The 17,517-nt window shown below is 37.6% G+C and overlaps 2 protein-coding genes across 2 annotated transcripts in view; both read left to right on the plus strand.

Annotated features, from left to right (window-relative positions):
- LOC121389728 (filaggrin-like) overlaps positions 1–17,517 on the plus strand; it is a 94,791-nt gene that overhangs the window by 41,424 nt on the left and 35,850 nt on the right. The gene's annotated exons all lie outside the window — the stretch shown is intronic.
- The window catches only part of LOC121390674 (G-protein coupled receptor dmsr-1-like), a 51,318-nt gene continuing 38,523 nt past the window's right edge, over positions 4,723–17,517 (plus strand). Inside the window, exon 1 of the mRNA XM_041522547.1 lies at positions 4,723–4,838. The gene's annotated coding sequence lies outside the window, so the exon portion shown is untranslated. The remainder of the gene's footprint in view (positions 4,839–17,517) is intronic.

A 17,517-nucleotide genomic window follows, 5' to 3' on the forward strand; every position in this document is an offset into this window, starting at 1 on the left:
TATTCTTTTCTTATTAAATTTCTACGAGGGTTTATTGTTTTTTAGCTTTACTTTCACAATCGAAAGTCAGGAAAAAGGCTTTATTACCCAAGAAATCGATATTTTAATTTATCGAATCCTCGCGAAAAGTAGACATACCATATTTATATGGCTACCATGTTTGCGTTTTAACATGCATCTCAAACACTGATTAAGCTAGTTAATGTCGGGACAACTGACCCCTGGATTCCGTGTGAAAAACTAATTAACACTATTGGTCTTTCAGGGCATGCCAATAATAATTTGTAGATAATTAGTGTGCATTTATCAATGTGCCTACCCGGAACACGCACTATAAAGACGCTACAGAGGCTACGTGATCAATATGCCGCTGGAGGCAGCACATAAAACAAGAACTGAGCGACACCAGACACAATATGCCATATCCTAACTATAATACGATCTATTATTAAGTTAATAAAGGTCACATAGCTCTGACACAATTCAAAACTAATTCTGTCGTTAAATGAAATAAAGCTGTATTGAAAATATTCTCTTTTTTATTTAAAATGTAAAATAAAGTTTAAAAGTATATCGACGGGATTCGAACCTGTGTCAACAAACTAATGCATTTTAAGAATAAAAAAGCGGGAAGAATTGCACAGACGACGAAGACGACAGAGAAGAATGGCATCATCATCAACTTAGTACACCATAGCGCCTTGATCCGCGCGCATCCTACGTCAGCGCTGTGATTCAGCGGATGAAAGTCAATATCCTGATTAAGACGCCTCTGTGTCGAGCTAGCACCGCTAGCCCTGGAGAATGGACAAATTTAGTCATTGTCAAGTGGACAGAATGTCACAGGTTTAGTCGCTGCACACGTCTAGCATCTTGTACTAATTGCAGACACAGCCTCTCCGTGTCTGGTTATTACGGTCATTGTGTTCCAATTAAACAGTTTGTAAGTATTTAATTCAACATTGTAGTGGCAAGACAAGTTTAACTTTCCTGTTTACTTTTGCTGCACTACTGATGGAATTCAAACATAACACTTCTGTTTAAGAATATTTATTATTATTATTATTATTACCATTGTTATATTATTATTGTTGTTATAATAATAACAATTATTATTATTATTATTATTATTATTATTATTAGTGTGCATTTCATTTCGTACCGTCTTCGATATGCCATGTATTGCGTCTCTACCGACATGTTTTTGATATGCCATGTATTGCGAGTCTACGGACATGTTTTCGATATGCCATGTTTTGCGAGTCTACTGACATGTTTTCGATATGCCATGTATCTCGAGTCGACAGTCGGTAGAGCGCTTGCCTGGGGTGTTTGAGCCATATGGACATTCTGTGATTTAGGTGGGGGTTTTTCTATCACAACCAGTGCCCCACGACTGATAGATCAAAAGCATGAAGTGACTATAAAAGATCCCTTGTTGCTGTTGGCAAACTGTAGTAGGTTTCCTCTGAGAGGTTCTGTGCAGAATGGTCAAATGTATGACATCCAGTAGCCGATGATTAACAAGTCAGTGTGCTCTAGTGGTGTCGTTAACACTGTATCACGAGATATACCGATATATGATATCACCACCAGGCTGGACAAGGAAGTCTCTTGTTTCTGCGTATTAAAAATGTTTCGAGTCAAACTGCCATTTAATTATGTCAACATTGTGCTTGTTATCAAATTGTTACTAATGCAATATCTTGGTAGTGATCAAATGCCTCATATAGCGAAACTAAGTTATCAGAAATTCCTGCAAAGTTATTGTCTGCTACGTTGGTATTATACCCATAAGTCACATGAGATGCCACGTGGTATATCTGAACAATTGCTTTAATAAAGTTTAATATGGGATGTTATTTGGGTTATCTGTTATACCGTTTCATAGCAAGGTTCATTCCAGTCATTTCTGATGGGGCTACCCACATGCACATTTACAACTTAATGGTGCTTTGCTGGAGGTTCCAATGTACTAAATTGATTCCCTTTGCCGATAATATTAACTTTTATTAATAAAACTCATATAAGCAGCGTATCAACACACCCATGCCAGAGAGTACCTATATAAAGTTTATTTTGTTTAACGACATCACTAGAGCACATCGACTATCGGATGTCAAACGTTTCATAATTTTGAAATATAGTCTTGTGAGAAAAACCACTACAATTTATCATTAGTTGCCAGGGATCTTTTATATGCACTTTACTACAGACAGGATAACACATACCACGGCCTTTGATATGGAAGTCGTGATGCTCATCAGGCAAGCGCTTTACCACTGGGCTACGTCCCGCCTCGCACCTAACTTTTAATTTACCTGCAAGAAAATGGGGGATACATACCATTTAAGGGATTTGATACATGTTGTTTCTTAGCAAGCCAGTGCTATGTTAATTGTGGGATGGTGCATATACAAGATATCTAATAACCAATGATAAATCAATGTGCGCAGGTGTGTCGTTAAAGAAAACAAACTTTAACTTCCATTAGCAACCCAGTGCTATGTTAATTGTGGGATGGTGCATATACAAGATATCTAATAACCAATGATAAATCAATGTGCGCAGGTGTGTCGTTAAAGAAAACAAACGTTAACTTCCATTAGCAACCCAGTGCTATGTTAATTGTGGAATGGTGCATATACAAGATATCTAATAACCAATGATAAATCAATGTGCGCAGGTGTGTCGTTAAAGAAAACAAACGTTAACTTTCATTAGCAACCCAGTGCTATGTTAATTGTGGGATAGTGCATATACAAGATATCTAATAACCAATGATAAATCAATGTGCTCAGGTGTGTCGTTAAAGAAAACAAACGTTAACTTTCATTAGCAACCCAGTGCTATGTTAATTGTGGGATGGTGCATATACAAGATATCTAATAACCAATGATAAATCAATGTGCTCAGGTGTGTCGTTAAAGAAAACAAACAATGATGTTAAATGCAATGTGCGCAGGTGTGTCGTTAAAGAAAACAAACTTTAACTTCCATTAGCAACCCAGTGCTATGTTAATTGTGGGATGGTGCATATACAAGATATCTAATAACCAATGATAAATCAATGTGCGCAGGTGTGTCGTTAAAGAAAACAAACTTTAACTTCCATTAGCAACCCAGTGCTATGTTAATTGTGGGATGGTGCATATACAAGATATCTAATAACCAATGATAAATCAATGTGCGCAGGTGTGTCGTTAAAGAAAACAAACTTTAACTTCCATTAGCAACCCAGTGCTATGTTAATTGTGGGATGGTGCATATACAAGATATCTAATAACCAATGATAAATCAATGTGCGCAGGTGTGTCGTTAAAGAAAACAAACTTTAACTTTCATTAGCAACCCAGTGCTATGTTAATTGTGGGATGGTGCATATACAAGATATCTAATAACCAATGATAAATCAATGTGCTCAGGTGTGTCGTTAAAGAAAACAAACTTTAACTTCCATTAGCAACCCAGTGCTATGTTAATTGTGGGATGGTGCATATACAAGATATCTAATAACCAATGATAAATCAATGTGCGCAGGTGTGTCGTTAAAGAAAACAAACTTTAACTTTCATTAGCAACCCAGTGCTATGTTAATTGTGGGATGGTGCATATACAAGATATCTAATAACCAATGATAAATCAATGTGCTCAGGTGTGTCGTTAAAGAAAACAAACTTTAACTTCCATTAGCAACCATCATTTTTGCTAAAAATCGCAGTTCCATTTTGGGGTATTTTGCACTGGTTTCAACCTCTGTGTATAATGCATAAGAACTGTATAACAAAAGTGTATTTCTTTATTGGCAATGAATAACAATAGTATTTGCGCAAATAATCAATGTCATATATTACTACCAATCAGAGTCGCAGCTGTGTTTGCTGCGTAATATTTCACAGTACATCTCGAATTTAACATGGAACTTTCTTCTTTGGTACAAAGCAACCTGGATGTTGATTTTTAAATGAGTATTTACTAAAACATATTCAATACTTGATCATGTGCACGGTAAGATACACCTTGGACCAGAATACTTATTAGTGTAGGAGGTACATACGTTGATGTGTCACAACATCATTATGAAAAGACATTTCAAAATGATTTATAGTTTTAAAAATATTCAATATTTTGCAGGCTCGTATCTTTTTGATTTCGTTTGTTCTCTTTTTTTTTTTTGCTCTTCTTTTTTTCTTATTTATCTGTTTGTTTTGTTTTTGTTATGTTTTGGTTTCTTTGTTTGGTATTTTTGGGTGGGTGGGTTGGGGTGGATTCCGTCCTGTAACGTTAAATAAAGATAAACAGATGGATTTTGCCCCCTAATTTAGATATCGTTCCTACGGGCCTTGTTTTGTTGGTTTGGGTTTTTTTCGTTGTTTTTTTTTTTGTTTTGTTTGTTGCGGGGGGGGGGGGGGGGGGGGGGGGGGGGGGTGTTGTTGTTGTTGCTTTTATGGGGATTGTGTGTATATGTGTGTGTGTGTGTGTGTGTGTGTGTGTGTGTTTCGTTGCTAATAGTTTTAGTTTTGCTTTGTTTTGTTTTGTTTTGTTTTGTGTTTTGTTGTTGTTGTTGTTTTATTGTTGGGATTTTTGTTGCGTTTTTTTGTGTTTTATTTGTTTGTTTTTGTTGGGGGGTTTTTGTGTTTTTTGTAACGTACAATTATTTAGCTACAAATGACTAAACAGATTTTAAATGTTTTGTAATTATATCTCTCTTCTTTTTTTTTTTGCAGTGAGGCGAATATAACTGGGCAGAAACCTGATTTCTTGGTGATATCGGAAGCCTTGGATATCTGGAGTATTTCGTCTAACAGATGACCGAGAATGAAAGCAAACTCGTTCAGGTAAGAGCAGTGATAAACGGAAGCCTTTTCACACTGGACGATAACCGCCCTATCATACGAGTGGAATTACAACAATCACTGAGTATCAATATGATTTATACTAGTAATAGTTTATATAGACTCAACGATACGCGTACTATCACAGTAGTGGAATTACAACAATCACTGAGTAACAGTATGATAAATACTAGTAATAGTTTATATAGACTCAACAATACGCGTACTATCACAGTAGTGAAATTACAACAATCACTGAGTATCAATATGATTTATACTAGTAATAGTTTATATAGACTCAACGATACGCGTACTATCACAGTAGTGGAATTACAACAATCACTGAGTAACAGTATGATTTATACCAGTAATAGTTTATATAGACTCAACGATACGCGTACTATCACAGTAGTGAAATTACAACAATCACTGAGTAACAGTATGATATATACCAGTAATAGTTTATATAGACTCAACGATACGCGTACTATCACAGTAGTGAAATTACAACAATCACTGAGTATCAATATGATTTATACTAGTAATAGTTTATATAGACTCAACGATACGCGTACTATCACACTAGTGAAATTACAACAATCACTGAGTATCAATATGATTTATACTAGTAATAGTTTATATAGACTCAACGATACGCGTACTATCACAGTAGTGAAATTACAACAATCACTGAGTATCAATATGATTTATACTAGTAATAGTTTACACAGACTCAACGATACGCGTACTATCACACTAGTGGAAGTATAACAATCACTGAGTATCAATATGATTTATACTAATAATAATTTACATAGACTCAAAGATACGCATACTATCATACTAGTGGAATTACAATAACGACTGAGTATTAATATGATTTATATTATAATAATATAGTAATAGTTTGTATAGACTCAGCGATACGCGTACTATCACACTAGTGAATTACAAGAATAACTGAGTATCTATATGATTTATACTAGTAATAGTTCTGTCACGGGGATTCTATAATTCCCGTAACTGAATAAAACACGATTATCAAAATATCTCTCCTAACTGTATATCTATTAGATCTCTCTGTAACAGGCTGTTAAACCCTAGTATGGCTCGTCTCTAGGTATGATCAGAGATACGATCTTATATAAAGTATATGTAATATAGCACGTTTAGTTCACTAGAAACACAACAAAACACAATACACTTTGGAATCTGTATTAACCTACGCTGACAAATGTACAGCCGTAGTAGTTAATTAATAACAACAATAATAACAACCCAGAACTGATCACTTAAATAGTTAATCTCTAGGAGCCTAGTTTACACAATATGCGAATCACTTCACCGTGACACAACACCCACACGTGTGATAATTGAGAACCGCTTCTAGGAGAAGTTAATTAATAAAGGAATTACAACACCATTCCTAACTGGTTATTTTTTAATTAACCCTTACTACTCGTTCAGTAACGTGTGATAATTTAGAAACGCTTCCAGGGGAACTTAATTAATAAAGGAATTACAGCTCTATTCCTAACGGGTTAATTTTTAATTAACCCTAACTACTCATTCAGTAACCTTGTAACACAGAATTAATACTGGTACCTATCACAATAAAGACAATAACCTACAGTTTACCTAGGTCTTCTAGGATGACTGGCTAAGCTTTATATTACCAAATACTCGTATAAAATATAGAACAGTAAGACTACGATTTACTTCGTCAGATGACCGAAGACACTGTCTACAGAATATTGGTATAATACAGTATTAAATATTAAAAGTCACATCAATCACATCAAGGTTATACGACAGAGCAGAAATAATATATTTACCAGTCCGGACGGACACGTTCCCCCGGGATACCTTCCTTTTTGGTTCTCCCCGATATCTCTAAAAAACTAGCTATTTATTATAAAATCAGAAATTCGCCTGGGGGTACAAGGCGGTCCTCCCCCTATCATCTGATATTTCCACCGCGACCAAGCGGTATTATTTCTCTCTGATCGTCAGACTTACTGACGCCATCGTCGCCAAATCACGGTTGTAAAAACCGCACTCGCAGAGGTATTACGTAACTACTCGCCACATGGCCTCCGCAACTGGCTACGGGTGTGTATTAGGCGTACCGATCGAGGACCGTCGCGCAGAAGTATTACGTAACAAGTGCATACGACCCTCTAAAACAATTAATATCGCCACAGGCGAAAAGAAATTAAGAGCATGTACCGTCACAAGTTCACATAGACTCAGCGATACGCGTACTATCATACTAGTGGAATTACAACTGCGACTAAGTATCAATATGATTTATACTAGTAATAATTTACACAGACTCAACGATACGCGCACTATCATACTAGTGGAATTACAACTGCGACTGAGTATCAATATGATTTATACTAGTAATAATTTACACAGACTCAACGATACGCGCACTATCATACTAGTGGAATTACAACTGCGACTGAGTATCAATATGATTTATACTAGTAATAATTTACACAGACTCAACGATACGCGCACTATCATACTAGTGGAATTACAACTGCGACTGAGTATCAATATGATTTATACTAGTAATAGTTTACACAGACTCAACGATACGCGCACTATCATACTAGTGGAATTACAACTGCGACTGAGTATCAATATGATTTATACTAGTAATAATTTACACAGACTCAACGATACGCGCACTATCATACTAGTGGAATTACAACTGCGACTGAGTATCAATATGATTTATACTAGTAATAATTTACACAGACTCAACGATACGCGCACTATCATACTAGTGGAATTACAACTGCGACTGAGTATCAATATGATTTATACTAGTAATAATTTACACAGACTCAGCGATACGCGCACTATCATACTAGTGGAATTACAACTGCGACTGAGTATCAATATGATTTATACTAGTAATAGTTTACACAGACTCAACGATACGCGCACTATCATACTAGTGGAATTACAACTGCGACTGAGTATCAATATGATTTATACTAGTAATAATTTACACAGACTCAACGATACGCGCACTATCATACTAGTGGAATTACAACTGCGACTGAGTATCAATATGATTTATACTAGTAATAATGTACACAGACTCAACGATACGCGCACTATCATACTAGTGGAATTACAACTGCGACTGAGTATCAATATGATTTATACTAGTAATAATGTACACAGACTCAACGATACGCGCACTATCATACTAGTGGAATTACAACTGCGACTGAGTATCAATATGATTTATACTAGTAATAATTTACACAGACTCAACGATACGCGCACTATCATACTAGTGGAATTACAACTGCGACTGAGTATCAATATGATTTATACTAGTAATAATTTACACAGACTCAACGATACGCGCACTATCATACTAGTGGAATTACAACTGCGACTGAGTATCAATATGATTTATACTAGTAATAATTTACACAGACTCAACGATACGCGCACTATCATACTAGTGGAATTACAACTGCGACTGAGTATCAATATGATTTATACTAGTAATAATTTACACAGACTCAGCGATACGCGCACTATCATACTAGTGGAATTACAACTGCGACTGAGTATCAATATGATTTATACTAGTAATAATTTACACAGACTCAATGATACGCGCACTATCATACTAGTGGAATTACAACTGCGACTGAGTATCAATATGATTTATACTAGTAATAGTTTACACAGACTCAACGATACGCGCACTATCATACTAGTGGAATTACAACTGCGACTGAGTATCAATATGATTTATACTAGTAATAGTTTACACAGACTCAACGATACGCGCACTATCATACTAGTGGAATTACAACTGCGACTGAGTATCAATATGATTTATACTAGTAATAATGTACACAGACTCAACGATACGCGCACTATCATACTAGTGGAATTACAACTGCGACTGAGTATCAATATGATTTATACTAGTAATAATTTACACAGACTCAACGATACGCGCACTATCATACTAGTGGAATTACAACTGCGACTGAGTATCAATATGATTTATACTAGTAATAATTTACATAGACTCAACGATACGCGTACTATCATACTAGTGGAATTACAACTGCGACTGAGTATCAATATGATTTATACTAGTAATAATTTACACAGACTCAACGATACGCGCACTATCATACTAGTGGAATTACAACTGCGACTGAGTATCAATATGATTTATACTAGTAATAGTTTACATAGACACACTTTGTAAATATATCACAAACAGTACCTTTGGTGTTTGAGTATTTTCAAATGTATTAAATATGTTGCACAATCAGAGGACCCATAGACACCAATCATATCAGAGGGACTATCATGGATATCATCCATGAATATTATAAATAATAATAAATATAATTTTAAAACCAGTCAACTTGAAAACGTTAAAAACACTGTTTTCCCACCAGTGGCACCCGACATGAATAGTGCCACCATAACTAAAAAGCTTTATTTTAAACTGCTAACGAAAAGCACGACAAACCATTAGTCAGTCATTGCAGATATTTTATCCTCCTAAACCACTATAAGGTGTTTAAGGCAAAACATGTTCCTTACTTCAGATATGTCTTAATATCTGATACCATCAATTTTGTTCGCCATTATCCAACACATAATTTTAAAATCCGGTCTGCAAACGAACAAATGCCATGTTCGTGATCATTGGGAGAGCTGTCAACGCCAGACGTCCTGCTTATTTAGTATTCATTCGTTTTAATTTGATTTCCGTGTTTGTAGCCAATAAAGGTTCAAGCAAGCTGCCCCGGAACACACCTGAACTATCTTGGCTGTCTCTCCACGACACACGGTGTAATAGCTAGCAAGGCAGAAGTGGGCATAGTGGCCTTACACAACGCGTTAAACCGAGCAGGTACAGGGATGCGACTTAGCAGAGAAGCCACGGAAACCGGTTTAATCAGTAATAGGTATTTCTAAAAAGTACTTACGAAAGCCAGACTTGCTTTATGGCCGTATGGCTAGGACAACATGCTTCGACCGTAATTTGACATAAACACGAACATAAATGAAAATAATAAACCAGTCTGCAAAACGGCATTTCAACAAGTAATATTACATACAACACTATTGAAGGGTCACTTTTACGTCCCGAGTTTACTGACATTCTTATATGTTTACCACTAACAGAGCCTGGTGTTTACCACTAACAGAACCTGGTGTTTACCACTAACAGTGCCTGGTGTTTAACACTAACAGAGTCTGGTGTGTATTACTAACAGAGCCTGGTGTTTAACACTAACAGAGTCTGGTGTTTATTACTAACAGAGCATGGTGTTTAACACTAACAGAGCCTGTTGTTTACCACTAGCAGAGCCTGTTGTTTACCACTAGCAGAGCCTGTTGTTTACCACTAACAGAGCCTGTTGTTTAACACTAGCAGAGCGTGTTGTTTACCACTATCAGAGCCTGGTGTTTACAACTAACAGAGCCTGATGTTTACCACTAACAGAGCCTGGTGTTTAACACTAACAGAGCCTGGTGTTTATTACTAACAGAGCCTGGTGTTTAACACTAACAGAGTCTGGTGTTTATTACTAACAGAGTCTGGTGTTTATTACTAACAGAGTCTGGTCTACAAAACGGCATTTCAACAAGTAATATTACATACAACACTATTGAAGGGTCACTTATACGTCCCGAGTTTACTGACATTCTTATATGTTTACCACTAACAGAGCCTGGTGTTTACCACAAACAGAACCTGGTGTTTACCACTAACAGTGCCTGGTGTTTAACACTAACAGAGTCTGGTGTGTATTACTAACAGAGCCTGGTGTTTAACACTAACAGAGTCTGGTGTTTATTACTAACAGAGCATGGTGTTTAACACTAACAGAGCCTGTTGTTTACCACTAACAGAGCCTGTTGTTTAACACTAGCAGAGCGTGTTGTTTACCACTATCAGAGCCTGGTGTTTACAACTAACAGAGCCTGATGTTTACCACTAACAGAGCCTGGTGTTTAACACTAACAGAGCCTGGTGTTTATTACTAACAGAGCCTGGTGTTTAACACTAACAGAGTCTGGTGTTTATTACTAACAGAGTCTGGTGTTTATTACTAACAGAGTCTGGTGTTTATTACTAACAGAGCCTGTTGTTTACCACTATCAGAGCCTGTTGTTTAACACTAGCAGAGCCTGTTGTTTAACACTAGCAGAACCTGTTGTTTAACACTAGCAGAGCGTGTTGTTTACCACTATCAGAGCCTGGTGTTTACAACTAACAGAGCCTGACGTTTACCACTAACAGAGCCATTTCTAAATGTTGGATCAGCTGTAAAGATGACCACTGTGAAATGATTCCATGAATACAACAATGATAGTGAACAATGCAGGGCAGTAGAGTAAGAAGACATTAGTTCATTACAGGAGCTTGATCCTAGATTTAGTATTGAAGACGGTTTATGTTCTCAACCATCACATTATCAGTCAGACAACTGACGAGAATATCATTTGAATACAAAACATGCCGAATTACATTCAAAAATCGAACTAAAAGAAAACAAGCTATAAACGAAAAAAACGAGAGCAATCGAATAGTACCATAGATGTTATATATTATAAAATATATTGCACAAAAGACAAAAGCAAAACTAGAGGGGGTGGGTTATATCCCATTGGTGATTCACCAAAATTGTTTTTCACTTAATTCTGCAGTGTGTTTCATAAGCACTGTTAGAGAGGAAAAAACTGCATGTTCTTATTCACTCTGCGTTCATACATCTTCATGAATCCTATTTACTACATGCCTATCAAGCCTATCGCTTTAAGTATCAAATTGTTTAGGATTGTAGGAATTTAGAAAACAGTTCTATCAGTATTGTAATATTAAAGATCTAAAGCACAGATGTCACGACGTTTACCTGCTTCACGTTTAACAATTTCCTTTCCATCTGGAGATTAATTTTATCAACATTATCTTCGGGACATCGATCAATGCCGCCTTTGTTACATGGTTTAGTGCAGTGTATTGCAAACACAATACAGACACTTTGTCTAGTTAGCTTGTCTAGTTAACTTATGGACTTTGCGTTTTCTTTTGTGCAATTTTTGTATTATATATAACATCTGTGATGCTGTTCGATTGCTACCTTTTTTTCATCTCTTTTAATTTAATTTCTGAATTTACTTCGGCATATTTTATGTACAAATGCTTGTTCCCTTAATTTAGAAAGTCAATCCTCCTTGTACTAGAGACTCATAACATAGTGTTTCAGAAAATAAACTATCAGCATGCTCCCATAATGCAATTATGCCTTCTTAATTTGCCATCAAGATTTTCCACTTCCGTTGCTGTATCCATTGGAAAATTAGTACTATTTGTATTGCTGTGAAACTTGAAAACTGGATGGCCCCTAGTTTTATTTTTAAAAATTATTGTCGCAATTTATTTTGGTTACTCGAGCGTTGTTATTATGCAGCCGATGGGATCACAATACTATGATGTTTGAAAATCTCTTAAAACATGAATGGGTATTCAATAGCATTTCTTCCATTTGTGTAACTCATTGATAAGGCATTACTGATGGGTTGCAGTTAGGTACATGTTTGTATTGAGGTGGCAATTAATAGTAACATCCTTTGGACTTCGTCTTGTTCAATGTTGAATACACCAATTGTTGTGCTGCATTGTTTTGGTTTTGTTTGGTGGGTTTATATATATATATATATATAAACTCCTCGATGGACTTTTCTTAACAGACACACATGTTATAGCGGCACACTTGTCAATTCGTGAAAGGCGATCATTGAGTGTTTTCGAACTCCAGCTATTCCATTCCGTCCAATGATAATTACTGAACCGTCGTTGTGGGTCACTTACCCCTGTAATAAGGAGAATCTTAAACGCTGCACGGCTGCCTACCGAACTGGCGAAGTGCAACCTTACGACTTTTGACAAAGTCTTATAAATGGACCAAGTTACCAGCTCGCAGAAAGTTATACTGTTTGGCGCAGATTTTTGTCGTGGTGGCGAGTGTTTGTTCAGCGTGTGTGGAACTCTTATCTTCTGCTGCACTATCAGAAGTGCATGGTGAACGTGGTTTCGTGGAAACGATCAGGTGTCGTGTTGTTTGGGCGGCCAGAGTTGTGCTGTGAATTTCTTAATTGGTAATCGATCAAGGCGGGCCTGTGAAGAAATCCAGTGCTTTCGTTCGTGGTAGTTTTCAAGTCGGTGTGATGAAAGTATCTATTTGCTCACAAAATCAGTCATGAACGTATCTCTCGGTTTTTACGTTTTTGTCCTACAGAATCATGCCTGTAATATCAAAATGAAAGGAACGTATGTTTGTTTAACATCTCACTTTCTTACTTCATCAACGGCTAGTACCTGTCAATCAGTCCTCTATGGTCATTGGGACACTTAATCCAGAAAACGGTAATAACAAAACACGTGTTCACCACACAGGTTACTCCTTTCTGTTACTAGTTCGTAGTGAGTATGCCGGGAAATAGCGTCTTGGTATATTAATATTCGCTTGTCTGGGTTTGCAAGTCTGCTATTGATTTTGTCAAAACCTTCCATTAAGTTTTGTCAGTGCAGTTTGAATTGAGAGGTGTGCAGTTCTCACACAAACGGTCATCAGTGGACGTGATTGACAGGTCACGTCAGTTACTTAACGTGCGAAAAGCGACCTCTAATGCATCATATTGAGGACGTATTTCTGGTCTCACAGACAAATAGCGGCCAGTGTCCGGTCTGTAGTTAGTATAGTCCGTAATGGAACATCCTGTTCGACAACCTAACAGCACTAGCACATCCTGCGAGACGAGACTGTTCGACAACCTAACGGCACTAGCACATCCTGGGAGACGAGACTGTTCGATCATGAAGCACTGCCACAAACTAGCTTAACAATACTACTATAGTGTGGTGGATTACAGCGGTGCGCTAGCCGAACTGATGGCATTGCTATTACTTGACTTGCCTAGTCACTCTTCCATTCTTCTAACTGTTTCTATTATATCGTAGAGGTATTATGTTGGCGAGACAATACTAGCTAGATCCGTGCTATTACGTTAATTACTACGTCGTATTGTCACAGCTTAAAGCAGCAATATCGACTATACCTAGACGTGGAGGATATGTTACTTGTTTAACTTTCTTCCCGTGACGCACCATTCTTTGATTTATGTTAGCTATATATCAAATCTGGTATCGGTTAAAAGGCAGTATCCATCACCAGTGCTCGGCACGTGTCCACGTGTCCACGTGTCGGTATCGTCCGCCATGCACGTGATATTCGCTGGTTTCACTGCTCACTCAGTACAGGCGCGTGTGCAGGGGGTGGGTTTTGGGAGTCGAAATCCCCCTCCCTGCTCAAGCAGATTTTCGTTTGTTTTAATATATTTTCAGGGTGAGCATGTTTCAACCCACCAATAGAAGTCACTCGCCTCAGTCTAGACTCCCTCCCCCTGCTAAAATGCGGCTTCATATAGGACTGATTGAATGCTGTGATTAGGTGATTTTTTACTTTACTTTTTTTAATTAGGCCCGTCCGCACCAGTATATCACGACCAGATTACTCTCTAGTTTGATTACATAGGCGTGCGGACTTCCATTTTGGTGTGGGGGGTGGGGGTGGGGGGTGGGGGTGGGGGGGGGGGGGGGGTGGCAGGCTGGCTTTTTCCCGAATTAAACGATAATGCCCGAATCTAGATGTCAACTTTTATTCATATTAGCATTACTACCAAATAGCTATATAGTGATGCAAACTAATCAATACGTATTTTCACATGGATTACAACTCATGTTAAGGGTAAAATGATGAAAATACATAATACATGGTAAAAAGATCTCAGGTTAGCACATTTTGCCCGAATATCTGTATTATTTTTGCCCGGCCTCGGTTGCGCCATGGTTAGGCCATCGGTCTACAGGCTGGTAGGTACTGGGTTCGGATCCCACTCGAGGCATGGGATTTTTAATCCAGATACCGACTCCAAACTCTGATTGCTATCATGTTTGCGGGATGGTGCATGTAAACCACTTGCACCGACCAGTGATCCATAACTGGTTCAACAAAGGCCATGGTTTGTGCTATCCTGCCTGCTGACTGTCGTAAAAGAGTGGCCTATGTGGCGACAGCGGGTTTCCTCTAAAAAACAGTGTCACAATGACCATATGTTTGACGTCCAGTAGCCAATGATAAGATAAAAAATCAATGTGCTCTAGTGGCGTCGTTAAAGAAAACAAACTTTACTCTGTTTATTATTGCCCGAATCTGAGGTTTTCCTCCAGCACTGGGGGTGGGGGTGGGGTGTGGGGGTGGGGGGTGGGGGGTGGGGGGCAGTTACCCACTGCCTCCCAGTCTCATACGCATATGTCTGATTATATTTGGTTCCAACGGACCCGGCTTCTCAAGATCTGTATTTTCGCACAACTCTAAAAATCCACATCTGTCTTTTTCTGGGAACCTAACCATCTCTTTTACCATCCACAGGGGAAATACAAATCCTTTAGACCTTCGTTGACAGTGTTACGTCAAAGTTATATTCCTACCTCCCACATTATTAAATTCTCCGATCCTCTGGGGTTTTTTTTCTCTTATTTAGTTTTGGACTCTTCAAATGCTACAAATTATTTTAAAAAATTGGCTCAGCAGTCAATTATTATTATTATTATTATTATATTTATTATTATTTATTTATTTATTCATTTTATTTTATTTTATTTATTTTATTTTATATATTTTATTGATTATTTTTATTTTTTTTATTTTTTTTAAATATCTGTTTATTTTGTTTGTTTTTGGTTGCTGTGTTCTGGTCAGGCTTTTGCACGTTAAACTAGTTCCTACCAATACAGTGGGGCCCAGCGTTAAAGCGCTCGCCTGATGAACCGTCAGTCTAGGATCGTTCCCCGTCGGTGGACCATTTCTGAACTATTTCTTGTTCAAGCCAGTGTATCACGACTGGTATATCAAAGGCCGTGGTATGTGCTATTCTGTCTGGGATGGTGCATATAAAGTATCCCTTGCTACTAATAGAAAAATGTAGCGGGTTTTCTTTCTATGATTGTATGTCAGAATTACCAAATGTTTGACATCCAATAGCCGATGATTCATAAATCAATGTGCTCTAGTGGTGTCCTTAAACAAAGCAAACTTTCAACTTTGAACCAAGCAGTATTCGCGATATCAGCTAGTGAAATGCGGGAACCAGTCGATACTCTAGTTTTCTATAACACTATATCTGTGGTTGTATTTGAATTATGCGTTAAAAATCGATGTTACAGGATGCCAGATTAGGTCAAAGCTTTATTGCCTCTTACGAAGTGTTTCTCTGCTACACTCAGGGTGTTACGTTGGCTAGCGTAACTTACCTGCAATGGAACAGACTCTTATTTAACGACCGCTCATGTTTTATTACGCTTAGCTAGAAGAGATGTCCTTGAGATAGCTGGTGTCTCTCAAAATGGCGAAACATGTTTTAAGAGTTCATGATTTCTGATCAGCTGAATGACAGACATACCTTTAGTCCTCGGTGGTGTCGTGGTTAAGCCATCGGACATAAGGTAGGTACAGGGTTCGCTGCCCGGTACCGGTTCCCACCCAAAGCGAGTTTCAACGACTCTATGGGTAGGTGTAAGGCCACTACACCCTCTTCTTTCTCAATAACCACTAATAACTGACCCACTGTCCTGGACAGGCACCCTAGATAGCTGAGGTGTGTGCCCAGTACAGCGTACTTGAACTTTAATTGGATATAAGCACGGGAATATGTAAAACCAAATGAAGTGCTATTTACCTACATGGAACTAGGCTGATATTCAGGACTTTGATCAATGTTATATTAAAATGTATTAAACTGGGTTCTGGTCATTGGAAGAATATGTTTTATTTTTGTAAGGTGTATACTTTGTTAGATAAACATATTTGTAATGGAAATGGATTGCACAGATCAAAATGAATATTTAACGACACCCCAGCACAAACATAGAAATCGGCCATTAGAAGGGCGAGACGTAGCCCAGTGGTAAAGTGCTCGCCTGATGCCGGTCAGTCTATGATTGATCAGTTGACCCATTGAGCTATTTCTCGCTTCAGCCAGTGCACCACGACTGCGGGATGGTGCATATAAACGATCCTTTGCAACTAATGGAAAGCTGTAGCGTGTTTTCTCACAAAGACTAAATGTCAAATTTACCAAACGTTTGATATCCAATAGCCAATTATTATTAAATCAATGTTCTCTAGTGGTGTCGTTAAACTAAACAAACAAAAACAAACACTTATAGAATCAATGCGTTGTATTTAGTTCTCCCTCTCACGCTGACCGACAGAACTCTTAGCCTCTGCCTATCATTCGTAGTGTCTTAGAAATCTTTTTAAACGAGTTTTACTATTTACTGTTAGCCAAAGTGTTTGAGTAATTTGTCTCTGAGACCTCGTGGTTACTTTAAGATATCAAGAAACCAATTATTTCATTAGGAAAATGTGTTGTTAAACAAAGCCTCGGTGAAAGTAAGACCGTGCAAGTGCAATAATCAAAACATTTTGCAATGGAAGTTAGTCAATAGAACTGCAATAATAAAACAATCTTACAAGTCTGTTGACGAAAAGACACGTCAAACTTGGTTTGAAGGTGAACAATTAAGCCTGCGGATCAAGTTAGA

The sequence above is a fragment of the Gigantopelta aegis genome, chromosome 15, assembly GCF_016097555.1.
Source record: "Gigantopelta aegis isolate Gae_Host chromosome 15, Gae_host_genome, whole genome shotgun sequence".
Classification (NCBI taxonomy): Eukaryota; Metazoa; Mollusca; class Gastropoda; order Neomphalida; family Peltospiridae; genus Gigantopelta; species Gigantopelta aegis.